Raw genomic sequence first — 14,934 nt, forward strand, 5'->3', positions numbered from 1 at the left:
GTCTCACAGCTGTGCTAACATGTCCATCTTGCTTTATGCAGACCTTCTGACTCAAGCTGTGAGCTGCGTCCACACTGCAAAATAACAAGACTTGGACCTGAGTCACTGTGGCACTTGGGCTCTAACCTGCAACTGTAGCAGGGTCCTAGGACCCAGGTCCTGAATGCTTGATGTCCCAAGTCAGCCTGATTTGTGTCTGGACAGGATAAAGGCTTGAGCTCAAACCTGAGTCAGAGCCTGGGCTTAGTGTGCAGTGTAGACACACCCTTATGGCAATTTTACTTTGAGGAATGAGGAGAGGCACAGAAAATTGTCTTGTGAGGAGAATTTCAAAGGCACAAAGGGGAGTTAGGTATCCAACTTCAGTTAAAAGTCCCATGTTTCCCTATTTACTTTCAGTAAGTTGCTTTTATGATCATGCCTCAGAACTAATGTGTGTGAGCTATGGTCATAAACTGTGCTTATCATATTAAGATCATATAGGCCACTTATTGAAAATAAATAAACCTTCACAATTCCCCCAAAGGCTGAGGCTGCTTTTGCTATTGTCACTCAGCCCAATCAGAACCTGAGTTCTGTTGGACCTCACTCCTTAGGGAGCCCACGGAAACTTTCCACTTCAGTCTACAGCTCAAATCCCTTTATAATCCTGCTTCCTTCCTTGTAGTTGGCAATAGCCCACTTGTGCCTTCCCCAATTACTCCCAGCTGGGTCTGCCTCTCCCCAAGGACAGTAATTCTCAGGAAGTGGCTGTTTGAACTCACACTGGAATTTAAATAAATAAATAAATAAATAAATAAAGGATATGGGTGCCGATATCCCACTGAAAGTCAAATGGATTTGGGAGACCAACTCCTTTAGGCTCCTTTGAGAATCCCAGCCGCATGTTTGTGTAGTGTCTAGCATAGTGGGTTCACAATACAAAGTTCACAATATAAATAATAAATCAACCCCCTGCCCCCAAATTGTTTCCAAAAATGTAAATGGATCCACCAAAAGGAAAATGGAGTAAGTGGAAAACAAAAATCCAAATGGAAAGAACTGCTCTCCTTTCTACTCTGGGGCAGAAAATAGAACATGGATCCCTGCAGCAATCTGGAAAGAACCCGTATAACATTCACACCAGCAAGGTTCACAAAACCCTCCCGGCAGCATCACCCAGTGAAATCCTTGCTGATCTTAAACGCAAAAAAGAAGCTTACAAGAAGTTGAAGATTGGACAAATGACTAGGGAGGAATATAAAAATATTGCTCAGGCATGCAAGAGTGAAATCAGGAAGGCCAAATAACACTTGGAGTTGCAGCTAGCAAGAGATGCTAAGAGTAACAAGAAGGGTTTCTTCAGGTATGTCAGCAACAAGAAGAAAGTAAAGGAAAGTGTGGGCCCCGTACTGAATGAGGGAGGCAACCTAGTGACCGGGGATGTGGAAAAAGCTAATGTACTCAATGCTTTTTTTGCCTCTGTCTTCACGAACAAGGTCAGCTCCCAGACTGCTGCATGGGCAGCACAATATGGGGAGAAAGTGACCAGCCCTCTGTGGAGAAAGAAGTGGTTCGGGATTATTTAGAAAAACTGGACATGCACAAGTCCATGGGGCCGGATGCGCTGCATCCGAGGGTGCTAAAGGAGTTGGTGGATGAGATTGCAGAGCCATTAGCCATTATTTTTGAAAACTCGTGGCGATCGGGGGAGGTCCCAGATGACTGGAAAAAGGCTAATGTAGTGCCCATCTTTAAAAAAGGGAAGAAGGAGGATCCGGGGAACTACAGGCCAGTCAGCCTCACCTCAGTCCCTGGAAAAATCATGAAGCAGGTCCTCAAGGAATTAATTATGAAACACTTAGAGGAGAGGAAAGTGATCAGGAACAGTCAGCATGGATTCACCAAGGGGAAGTCATGCCTGACTAACCTAATTGCCTTCTATGATGAGATAACTGGCTCTGTGGATGAGGGGAAAGCAGTGGATGTGTTATTCCTTGACTTTAGCAAAGCTTTTGATACAGTCTCCCACAGTATTCTTGCCACCAAGTTAAAGAAGTATGGGCTGCATGAATGGACTGTAAGGTGGATAGAAAGCTGGCTAGATCATCGGGCTCAACAGGTAGTGATCGATGGCTCCATGTCTAGTTGGCAGCCGGTTTCAAGCGGAGTGCCCCAAAGGTCAGTCCTGGGGCTGGTTTTGTTTAATATCTTTATTAATGATCTGGAGGATGGTGTGGACTGCACTCTCAGCAAGTTTGCAGATGACACTAAACTAGGAGGCATGGTAGATACTCTAGAGGGTAGGGATCGGATACAGAGGGACCTAGACAAATTAGAGGATTGGGCCAAAAAAAACCGGTGAGGTTCAACAAGGACAAGTGCAGAGTCCTGCACTTAGGACGGAAGAATCCCATGCACTGCTACAGACTAGGGACCGAATGGCTAGGTAGCAATTCTGCAGAAAAGGACCTAGGGGTCACAGTGGATGAGAAGCTGGATATGAGTCAACAGTGTGCCCTTGTTGCCAAGAAGGCTAACGGCATTTTGGGCTGTATAAGTAGGGGCATTGCCAGCAGATCGAGGAACGTGATCATTCCCCTTTATTCGACATTGGTGAGGCCTCATCTGGAATACTGTGTCCAGTTTTGGTCCCCACACTACAAGAAGGATGTGGAAAAATTGGAAAGAGTCCAATGGAGGGCAACAAAAATGATTAGGGGTCTGGAGCACATGACTTATGAGGAGAGGCTGAGGGAACTGGGATTGTTTAGTCTGCAGAAGAGAAGAATATGGGGGGATTTGATAGCAGCCTTCAACTACCTGAAGGGGGGTTCCAAAGAGGATGGAGCTTGGCTGTTCTCCGTGGTGGCAGATGACAGAACAAGGAGCAATGGTCTCAAGTTGCAGTGGGGTAGGTCCAGGTTGGATATTAGGAAACACTATTTCACTAGGAGGTTGGTGAAGCACTGGAATGCGTTACCTAGGGAGGTGGTGGAGTCTCCTTCCTTGGAGGTTTTTAAGGCCCGGCTTAACAAAGCCCTGGCTGGGATGATTTAGTTGGGAATTGGTCCTGCTTTGAGCAGGGGGTTGGACTAGATGACCTCTTGAGGTCCCTTCCAACCCTGATATTCTATGATTCTATGATTCTAGTGAAAAAGTTTTTCCTAATATCCAATCTAAACCTCCCCCACTGCAACTTGAGACCATTGCTCCTTGTTCTGTTATCTGCCACCACTGAGAACAGCTGAGCTCCATCCTCTATGGAACCCCTCTTCAGGTAGTTGAAGGCTGCTATCAAATCCCCCCTCACTCTTCTCTTCTGCAGACTAAATAAGCCCAGTTCCCTCAGCCTCTCCTCGTAAGTCATGTGCCCCATCCTCCTAATCATTTTTGTTGCCCTCCGCTGGACTCTCTCCAATTTGTCTACATCCTTTCTGTAGTGGGGGCCCAAAACTAGACACAATACTACACATGTGGCCTCATCAGTGCCAAGTAGAGGGGAATAATCACTTCCCTCAATGTGCTGGCAATACTCCTACTAATGCAGCCCAATATGCCGTTAGCCTTCTTGGCAACAAGGGTCCACTGTTGACTCATATCCAGCTTCTCATCCACTTTATTCCCCAGGTACTTTTCTGCAGAACTGCTGCTTAGCCAGTCAGTCCCCAGCCTGTAGCAGTGCATGAGATTCTTCTGTCCTAAGTACAGGAATTCCCAGCATAAAAACAGTACATATGAAAATATAACAGTTCCACAAGAGCTTGTATACAAATGTGATATTTCTTAAATTAATATTTCTAAATAATGTTAACATGAAGAAAACAGAAATGTACTCATTTGGATTATATGAAATCATTAATAACTTTTTCTATAAATATTGTGATTTTAGTGTCTTACCTGTTAAGTACTGAGGGGCACTTAGACGTGAGTTATTCACTTGGTTATTTTCATTCTTGTACTGATACATACAGGACAATTCTTCTGAGCTGTCTGTGGATGCTTTATGATTAAAGTCATATGCATATTGCTTTTCCTTCATTGGTAGGACTGCAATTTCTACCCCATCTTTACAAAAAATAACACGGGTGAAATGAAACAATGAAGGTATGTTACATTTAATGACAACTGTGTCCCCTTCCTGACTGGACATCTTGCGCAGAAATATCTCAGGAGCAGGGAGATCTCCTAAGAGGAAAGTTACATTACATTATATTAGAAACACTTCTGGTCAAATTCTTTCCTGGCAGATGATTGGCTCACTATATCTCCATGAGCAGAACATCTGAAGATTTAAATACATTCCAAATGCAAATGGACAGCTATTTCTATTGACTGATGTTGTTTTAGTGGCTGAGTAGGAAAAGACGATAATGGGATAATAATGGTGGAATAAAGTCAGGGAAAAGGATTGAATCTTCTAATTTTCCATAGAGACAACTGGAACCATACAACACCTGGCTGTTTGGTGACCCAGGATGCCCTCCAAAATGGAGAAGAAATATGGAAAGTTTTAAAATAAAAAGTGGAAAAAAACCACCCTGTAATTTCCACCAAAAGTAAAACCTAGATCAGAAACAAATATAAAGCATTCATTGCAGATACAGCTTCTGGAAGCATAAGCCTGCAACAATGTTTTTTTTAGATCCATAGTCCCTCAGAATTTCCATTTCTCACAATTTTATCACAACTCTTAGTATTTGCTGTTTTTTACTGACCATCATGATCCCTCAGTTATCTAGCAAGTTTCTTGCCATTTCTTCCCTATCCAAAATGTCTTCCCATCCCCACTACTTCTGATAGGACTGAAACCACAGGATACCCTCAGGGAAGATGACCGTGTCTATGTTCTATTGTTAGCAAACTGGACAAGGAACTTATGTGGTGGGAAAACAGGGAGGATGAGGGAGTGGAGGGAAATGAGGGAGCAGGATGTGGACTGATGGGAAGCTGGGGAAATTAGGGTACAGAGGAGTGACCAGATGGGATGGAGAGGAGTGGAGGTGTAGGAGGGGGCCTGATGAGCAGAGAGAGAGACTTCAGAGAGAAAAGAGGGCAACATGTAGCGGCAGAAGATTCAACAAGTGTGAGGGAAAAATATAAGCTTGGCAGCAAATTCTCTGAAATGAAGAGGGAGATCTCATATTTGTTGTACCCAACTGTTGTGTCTCATCCTATATTTGTGGTACTTTGTGGTACCCCATTCAGTGTCTTTGGGGACCATTACATTCAATTTATGAATGGTTTGTGTGTGATTATGTTCTACACTATGAGGACGAGTTACAACAGCTCCTACAGGATCTAAAAGAACTGTGAAGGCGAGGAGGACAAGGGATGATTAAGGCAACTTGCTGAAGCTGTAAGCACCTCCAGAGAGGTAATGTTCCCTGGGGTGGTTTTCATACACTAGCACAAACTGGGTTTTCCAGAAAGGGCTTTGGGTATAAAAAGGCTGACTTTTAAACTGACACGGGATCTTCATTTTGATCCAGCAAACGGACATGAACTTTTTTTCCAAGGAGAGGAGGGGGGTAATCCCATGAAGGGTTGGAAGGACTTTGGCCTACTAGGGCCTCATAGGACTGATGGGTGACTCCTGGTATGTTCAGTGTGTGTTTAAATAGGTTTATTGTTTTTGTTGTTTTTTCTGCAATGCTTTCATGTTAAGAATACATGTGCTTGCTTAGAATGAGCTGTGTGGCACCTTGTAACTGCAGGCAAGACACTTGACATAGGCCTTGGAGAGAAAGAAAAACATATGGACTGGCCAGTAGGCAGACTGGCTTACTGGGGATATAAAGCAGGGAGCTTTGCAGCCTTAAAGCCCCCTGGTCAGAATGCAGTGGGACAAGGGTCCTTGCCCAGAGAGAGGTGATGGCAGGGGAGCTGAGACCTGACTGGGCACTCCTGGAGTGGGCCAGGGAGGGGGTGGTCCAGGTGCCGTTTGTACTGAAATTGAGATAGAGACGTCTACGCTTCAGGCTCTGATGAAGCTAGTGCTCTAAAATGAAAGTGTCACTGGAGTGGCATGAGGGGCTAGCTGCCTGAGTACGTGGCTAGTGTCTTGGATAAATACTCGAGGAAGTTCATCCCTTTTGCTGCTCACACCATCACAACTACACTTCTATTTTTAGCATGCTACATTGATGAGAGCTAGCCTGGGCATGTGTCCTTGAGCTGGGATTTACACCTCCAGCTCCATTGTGGACGTACTCTTAGATTGCAAACTCTCTGAGACTGTCTTTTCATTATGTGAGTGTCTGTGCTTAGGACAATGGGACCTTGATATCTGATTGGGGCCTTCAAGTGGTAAGGCACTATCAGTCTTAAAGAGGAAGAAGGTGAGAAGAGATGATGTGGCAAAAAGAAATTGATGTTTGTTTGTGATGGCTTGCATAACTCACTAATATCATCACCACATCTCAAGCTCATCCCATTAAAACCTTTGTACCATAGCATCATGCATTCTCTCTCTGGGATAAGAAAAGAGAGAGAAACAGAATTTGCTGACTTAACTGTGTTTACAATAACATTTACAATTTTGCTCCTTCCCCTCTCCTTGCCAATCTATCTATACAATACCTGAACTGGCTTTCCCTCCCTACCCCATTTAAAGGTCTAATCCTGTAAACATTTACTAACAAGTTCAATGGAAGCACTCATGGTAGTTATGGTAGATGTTTCCAGGACGGGGCCTGTGTTTGTAAAATGTCATGTATATTTGCTTTACATAGAGCCAGATTTTTCAAACATGCTCAGGCCTGGTTGTCAAGTTCTTACCAACCACAGCTGGGGCCAGATTTTCACAAGAGCTCAGCTGCCAACATACACTCAATGTGCAGAGCACATTTGTAAATGAGGAATGGATCCTCCAAGGTGCTGAACTCAATCTACTCCCCTTGAAATTGAGATGATTTTTATGTTGCTTAGCAACTTACACTGTCTGGCCATAGAATCATAGAATCATAGAATATCACGGTGGGAGGGGACCTCAGGAGGTCATCTAGTCCAAGCCCCTGCTCAAAGCAGGACCAATCCCCAACTAAATCATCCCAGCCAGGGCTTTGTCAAGCCTGACCTTAAAAATCTCTAAGGAAGACGATTCCACCACCTTCCTAGGTAAGCCATTCCAGTGCTTCACCATCCTCCTAGTGAAAAAGTTTTTCCTAATCTCCAACCTAGACCTCCCCCACTGCAACGTGAGACCATTGCTCCTTGTTCATCATCTGCCACCATTGAGAACAGCCTAGCCCCATCCTCTTTGGAAGCCACCTTCAGGTAATTGAAGGCTGCTATCAAATTCCACTCCCTCTTCTCTTCTGCAGACTAAATAATCCCAATTCCCTCAGCCTCTCCTCGTAAACCATGTGTCCCAGCCCCCTAATATTTAACCAGCTTAAAGCGACACTCATGTCTGACACTGTGCTAAGGGCCCCAGACTTTGACAAACCATTCCTAGTAACCACAGATGCGTCCGAGCGGAGTATGGGAGCAGTTTTAATGCAGGAAGGACTGGATCAAGAATCCATCCTGTCGTGTTTCTCAGCAAGAAACTGTCTGAGAGGGAAAGCAACTGGTCAATCAGTGAAAAAGAATGCTACACCATTGTGTATGCGCTAGAAAAGCTACGCCCATACATTTGGGGACAGCATTTCCAACTGCAAACCGACCATGCTGCGCTAATGTGGCTTCATACCGCCAAGGGGAATAACAAAAAACTTCTTCGGTGGAGTTTAGCTCTCCAAGATTTTGATTTTGAAATACAACACATTTCAGGAGCTTCTAACAAAGTGGCTGATGCACTCTCCCGGGAAAATTTCCCAGAATCAACTGGTTAAAAATTGTTCTTGGAATGTGGGACATATTGTTAGTTTTTATATAATCAGTAGTATGTCTAAAGGTGCATGTGTCTTATTAACACTGTTTTCTCCTAGAGCTCCAGGAAGAAATCACAGCCAGTGTGGAACCGGCTGTCCAACACTATCTGTGATTTGGGGGGCGTGTCATAACTATAAAGGGAAGGGTAACAGCCCTCCTGTGTACAATACTATAAAATCCCTCCTGGTCAGAGACTCCAAAATCCTTTTACCTGTAAAGGGTTAAGAAGCTCAGGTAACCTGGCTGACACCTGACCCAAAGGACCAATAAGGGGACAAGATACTTTCAAATCTTGGTGGGGGGAAGGATTTTGTTTGTGCTCTTTGTTTTGGGGAGAGTTCGCTCTTGGGACTAAGAGGGACCAGACATCAATCCATGCTCTCCAAATCTTTCTGAACAAGTCTCTCATATTCAAACTTGTAAGTACAGCCAGGCAAGGTGTGTTAGTTTTATCTTTGTTTTCTCAACTTGTAAATGTACCTTTTGCTAGGGTGTTTACCTCTGTTTGCTGTAACTTTGAACCTAAGTCTAGAGGAGTTGCTCTGGGCTCTTTAAGTTTGATTACCTTGTAAAGTTATTTTCCATCCTGATTTTACAGAGATGATTTTTACCTTTTTCTTTAATTAAAAGCCTTCTTTTTAAGAACCGGATTGATTTTCCTTGTTTTTAGATCCAAGAGGGTTGGATCTTGATCCACCAGGAGTTGGTGGGAGAGAGGAGGGGGGATGGTTAATGTCTCCTTGTTTTAAGATCCAAGGGGTTTGGATCTGTATTCACCAGGGAATTGGTGAAGAGTCTCTCAAGGCTACCCAGGGAAGGGAATTAGCACATTGGGAGTGGTGGCAGCGGACCAGATCTAAGCTGGTAGTTAAGCTTAGAAGTTTTCATGAAGGCCCCCACATCTGTACCCTAACGTTCAGAGTGGGGAAGGAGCCTTGACAGACACACTCTGATGAAATTTGTCCATATTATCCTTGCTCTGTGATTTCACACTCACTTGAACTGGCAATGTCCCATGCCATTCATTTCAGTGACATTTTGTTAGGTGATATTTAAGCCCCAGCCTGCATATTGTTCTGCACACCTGGACCTTTGTGCCCTCAGAGCTCCTGTGAAGTCAGGTCCACTTGTGTGACACAAATTGCAGAATCAGGGACTTCTTTGGCAAAAAGATGTTACAACCTGTTTAACAAAGTTCATATATTAACAAGATTTCCAGGCCTATTTGTTGAGAACTCCAGCATCATTTAATGAGTTAAGATATATCTTAAAGTGTGAGTGAGCACATGTCCCATGTATTGTTTCTGAGACTAAGATCATTTGAAATTGTAGAGATCTAAAACAGTTTCCCCCATCCTGAAGTGAGCTGCATATTGTAGTTAGTGTTCTCATACTGCATTGATGCACAGAAAGCAGCTGGGGAAAGTACCAGAGTGTGTCATAGCTAATGTTAAAACGTAAATAGTTGAGCCATTTTTAACAATACAGAGAACTTGCCTGAGCCAAAACCAAAATCATGTATCAAAGGGGTAGCCATGTTAGTCTGGATCTGTAAAAGCAGCAAAGAATCCCGTGGCACCTTATAGACTAACAGACGTTTTGGAGCATGAGCTTTCGTGGGTATTCACCCATGAAAGCTCATGCTCCAATATGTCTGTTAGTCTATAAGGTGCCACAGGACTCTTTGCAACCAAAATCATGTAAAATGTCATTAAAAGTCAGAGCCAGAAACAATAAAAGCCTGTTGAAAGGCTGCTGTTTCAGGCCAAGTAGAAGCTTCTATGGTGCAGAATTGGGATAGATTAAAGAGTAACCATGTTTGGTTTGCATTTTCTCCAAAATCTGTGAAACTCTTCAAATGTTTTATAAAGCACCCCAAAATAGTGCTAACTGCACCAATAGCCCATGGGCCAAATCCTGACTTAGCTACCCAGGCAAAATGCTTACTGGAACAAATTCTGAAGGTTTATCCTAGTACACACATGACCTATTTTGGATACTTTGTTTAGAGCTAAATGCAGCAAACATTTCAACTGTTAAAACAATTAGTTAGCTAGAGGAATCTTTAAATTAAATAAAACAAAACAACCCTGTTAAGTATTAATTTTAATCTCATTTTTAATTCCTAACTAGTACACAGAATTACATGTAACTTCCCAGAAAATTCAGACTGTCCCTTAAGCATTTGTCTACAACATAAAATATTGTTCCTGTTTTTAAGCAGTGATGCAGGGCTTGCAACATTTTATGTGCCTTTGTAGATGGGGCTTAACCAGGTGAATCATTTTTTAGTGCAGATGAATGTTTGCTGAAGATACATCTTTCTCCTTATACATACAAGAGGCATTAAGCACTAACAACATCTCCATAGTAGATTGATATGCCCAGCCTTAGAAGGTGCCATGTACTCTCAATTCCCTGCAGCCTGCAGGATTGAATCCTAAAAATGTGTATTCTGAGTCTCCCACAAAGGGGCCTAAACCCACAGAGACCTTGCTCCTTGAACTCAGACAAGAGTCCCATTGAAACCAAGGGTCAGGTCCAGGGCTTTTCCTTGTATTTAACTGTTTAATGGTGTTTTCCTAAGTGGGATAATTTAACTTTTTACACTGAGCTACTCTCCCTCCTTAATAAAATGCTTTATGTAGCACTGTGGTCTTCCTATTCCATTCTATCCCTGAACCAGACTTTGCATGTTTTCTTTGCTGTATTGTTACATATCTGCTCTGGTTATACAGTGCAAACACTCACCTGGAAAGTTGCACATTTCTTGGCTTGTTGTAAGATGAATACCTTTAAAATGAATAAAGTAGTTCTTAGTAGAAAAAAATGCAGTCAAATTCTGATTTCCATTATATGGATTTAAATCAAAGTTACAGGTACTTAGTAGTAACTTGATAGGTAATGCTGTATGTTTAAAGGCCTCTCTTTCCTCATAAAAACAGGAATTGCTGATTGACTCAGACTCAAGGTTCATTTAGCTCAGTATCCTGTCTCTAACACTGGCCAGAGCCAGACACTTCAGAGGAAGGTGTTTGATATTTTTAAATCAGGAGATCCAGATAAATTGCATCCAAGAGTTTTAAAAGGGTCATCAGAGGAGCTCACTGGACCATTTAAGTTGATTTTCAATTAGTCTTCGTGCACCAGGAATGTTCCAGAAGACTGGAAAAAAGCTAATATTTTAAAAAGTGCTAATGGGATGACCTGGGTAATTATAGGTCTGCCAGTCTGACATTGATCCCGGGCAAGATAATGGAGAGGCTGATACGGGATTCAGTTAATAAAGATTAAAAGGAAGGTAAGATAATTAGTGCCAATAAACATGATCTTATGGAAAATGGATTCTGTCAAACTAATTTGATATCTTTTTATGGTGAGATTATAAATTTGAATGATAAAGGTAATAGTGTTGATGGAAAATATTTAGACTTCTGTAAAGCATATGACTTGGACATGCCATTTTGATTACAAAACTATAAAACTATAAAAATAACATGGCACACATAAAATGAATTAAAATCCAGCTAACTGATAGGTCTCAAAATTTAACTACACAGGGAATCATCATTGAATGGGTGTGTTTCTAGTGGGGTCCCTCAGGGATCAGCTCCTGGCCACTTAACATTGTTATCAATGACCAGGAAAAAAACATAAAATCATCAAAGTTTTCAGATGACACAAAAATTGGGAGAGTGGCAAATAATGAAGAGGACAGATTGCTGATACAGAGCAATCTGGATTGCTTGGTAAGATGGATACAAGCATTTTAATATGGTTAAATGTAAATGTATACATCTAGGAACAACGAATGTAGGCCATAATTATGGGGTGGTGAAGCCCAGTACTGGGAAGCAGCAACTCTGAAAAAGATTTGGGGATTGTGGTGGATAATAAGCTGAACATGAACTCCCCATGGGAGACTCTGGCCAAAAGGGCTGATGCAATGCTGGGATGCATAAACTTGAGTACAGTGGAGAGGTTATTTTACTTCTGTATTTGGAGTGGTGTGACCACTGCTGGAATGCTGTATCCAGTTCTAGTGTCCACAATTGAGGAAGGATGTAGATAAATTGGAGAGGGTTCAGAGAAGAGCCACTACAATGATTAAAGGAGTAAAAACCCTGCTTTATAGTGAGAGAATCAAGGAGCTCCATCTATTTAGTTTAACAAAGAGGAGGTTAAGGGGGGACAATCAAAGTCTACAAGAACATACAGGGGGACCAAATATTTAGTAATGGGCTCTTCAATCCAGCAGCAAAGGGTCTAACACAGTCCAATGGCTGATAGTTGAAGCTAGACAAATTCAAACTGGAAATTAGGTGTTAATTTTTGACAGTTAGGGTAATTAACAATTGGAACAATTTACCAAGAGTTGTGAGGGATTCGTCACTGACAATTTTAAAATCAAGATTGGATGTTTTTCTAAAAGATCTGCTCTAGGATTTATTTTGGGGAACTTCTATGCCCTGTGCTCTGCAAGAGGTCAGATGAGATGATCACAATGAATCTATTAACCTCTAGCATATGTGGGATAACCTGACCTCCCACCCCGCCCTTATAAAGGCCCTATCCTGTTTAGAGATTGGTTTAAGACCTGTAGGATGAGATTTAATATCCTCTCCAAAATATTTGCTAGTGTTAATTATGGTAACTCTCGATAGTCTTATTATCCATATAAATGTCCAATCCTTTTTGAATCTAGACAAGTTTTTGGCCTTGATGATTTCCTATGGCAATGAGTTCCACAGTCTAACAATGTGTTGTGTGAATAATTAGGTCTCTCTGAAGTTACTCACAAATAACTTTGTGTCATCTGCAAATTTTGTTACCTCACTACTCATAGGCCATTCCAGATCATAAATAAATCTATTAAAAAACATGAGACCCAGTTCGGAACTTTGAAGTAACCTTTGCTGTGTTAGCCACTGTTAATCTTTTGCCATGATGAAAATTGACCATTTAATTCTACTTTTTGCTTTCTTTCGGTCAGTTTTTGATATATGGCTATGCTTTGCTCTCACTTTATGACCTTCTATAGTGGCCTCCTGTGAGGGACTTTGTCAGAAGCCTGTTAAAAGTCTAAATAATTTATGCCAACTGGCTCGCCTTTATCCATTAAATTATCGACACATTCAAGGAATTCAAAGAGACTGGTGAATCACAATTTTCCTTTGCAGAAACCATAATAGTTAAGTATTTCTTCTAAGTCTAAAATCTTCTAAGTATTTTAGTAGTCTGTTTTTAATTATCCTTTCAACCAAATAGCTAGGTGATGTAAATATATGCAACATCTCATTCAAAACAGTGTTCCAGAGGATGGGAAGGTAGTAAATGTTTAACAAAAGGCTTTAGTGATGAATTGGGGAGTTACATCTAATTGGTCTGTAACTCCCCAATTCATCACTAAAGCCTTTTGTTAAACATTTACTACCTTCCCATCCTCTGGAACACTGTTTTGAATGAGATGTTGCATATATTTGTTCACAGTGCAGACACTTCATATCTAAGAAAAAAGAAGAACAGGAGTACTTGTGGCACCTTAGAGACTAACAAATTTATTAGAGCATAGCTTTTGTGGACTACAGCCCACTTCTTCGGATGCATCCAAAGAAGTGGGCTGTAGTCCACGAAAGCTTATGCTCTAATAAATTTGTTAGTCTCTAAGGTGCCACAAGTACTCCTGTTCTTCTTTTTGCGGATACAGACTAACACGGCTGCTACTCTGAAACCTGTTCATATCTAAGCTACTTCTGAGCTCTTGGAAATAAAAATAGATCAAATTATCCTTAAAATACTCACAGCAAAGCCAGAGACCCAGCAATGGAATCATTGGAAGAATCAGAGATAAATTCACAGTCTTGAAATTATGCAGATGTTTCTGCTGCTCAGGATGTAGGCTAGAGAAGTCCAGCTTCTCTTTGCTCTGAGCCTCCTTCAGTGGGATGGATTTCAGAGAACGGCAGTAGAAGTAAGTCTAAATTGAGTGGCCATATGCTCTTTAGTCTGTGGGTATAGTAGTTGCTGACAGTCTGCTCTGAGTTTCCTTTTGCTCCTTAGGGGTCAGTCAGACAGGTTGGTGTTGCTCTGTCCTGCTGTTTGTCCTCTTCTGCTACAGCTCCCTGCTCTGTGCCACTGCTGTATGTATAATATGCTTATTCTACTCTCTGTGCCAAACCAGAGCTAAAGCATCCTAATTTACTCTGCAAAACAAAACTATTTTACTGAAGTATTGAAGTTGAAAACGAGTTTTTGCCTTTATAGGCAATAGGTTTCTATGATGAATGGAGAGCTGGTGAAATTGTGACATCATAAGAGAGAAAAAAATTTTAATTGAGCTAATAAGGGGAAAGGTTTATAGTCAAACTGTTTAAAATATTGTTTGTGGCACGCCCATTTGATTTCAAGGACTAAATAAAGAAGAGGGTACAATTTTCAAAAGCATCTAAGTGATTTAGAAATTTTCCCATTTTTGGGAGTGACTTAGCCACTTAGTTCTTGCTAGCGGTTTTGGGTGTCTCATTTTTTGGAGGTCCAACATGAGACACCTTCAAGGAAACTGATGTTCAGAAAATGCTGATCACTCACCCCAGATGTTGAAATACTCCATCACGAATTATTTCCTCTGGTGAGAAACACCCTGCAATGCCTTGTAAATTGGGTTTATTATTATTAAAATTAGTAGAGGGATGAAATTTGGCTTTTAAATGGAAAATTGGCTCCAAATTCCTGTATGTAGAGATGATTCTTCTTTCCATAATAATAAGAAAACTTAAGGAGTGGAATGATTTGTGCTTTTGTGCAAGAGGTTGTGATAATTGGTCCACCATTAGTGTAACATGATGAATAACCCAATATATAGGGAAACAGGCATTATGGTAAATTTAAGACTCAGTCCAGCGCCCAATAAAGTCACTTGAAAGACTTCCATTAACTTCGATGAGCATTGGATCAGAGCTAGCTGTTGGATAGTTTGGCCCTATTTTAAAATACTTTAATGGCTATATGAGATTTTCTGTTTTTCAAAATATATTGCTCTGTCAGATAAGGCTATTGACTTGAAAAGCATGACTAAAA

This window comes from Malaclemys terrapin, chromosome 20 (assembly GCF_027887155.1).
Source record: "Malaclemys terrapin pileata isolate rMalTer1 chromosome 20, rMalTer1.hap1, whole genome shotgun sequence".
NCBI lineage: Eukaryota > Metazoa > Chordata > Testudines > Emydidae > Malaclemys > Malaclemys terrapin.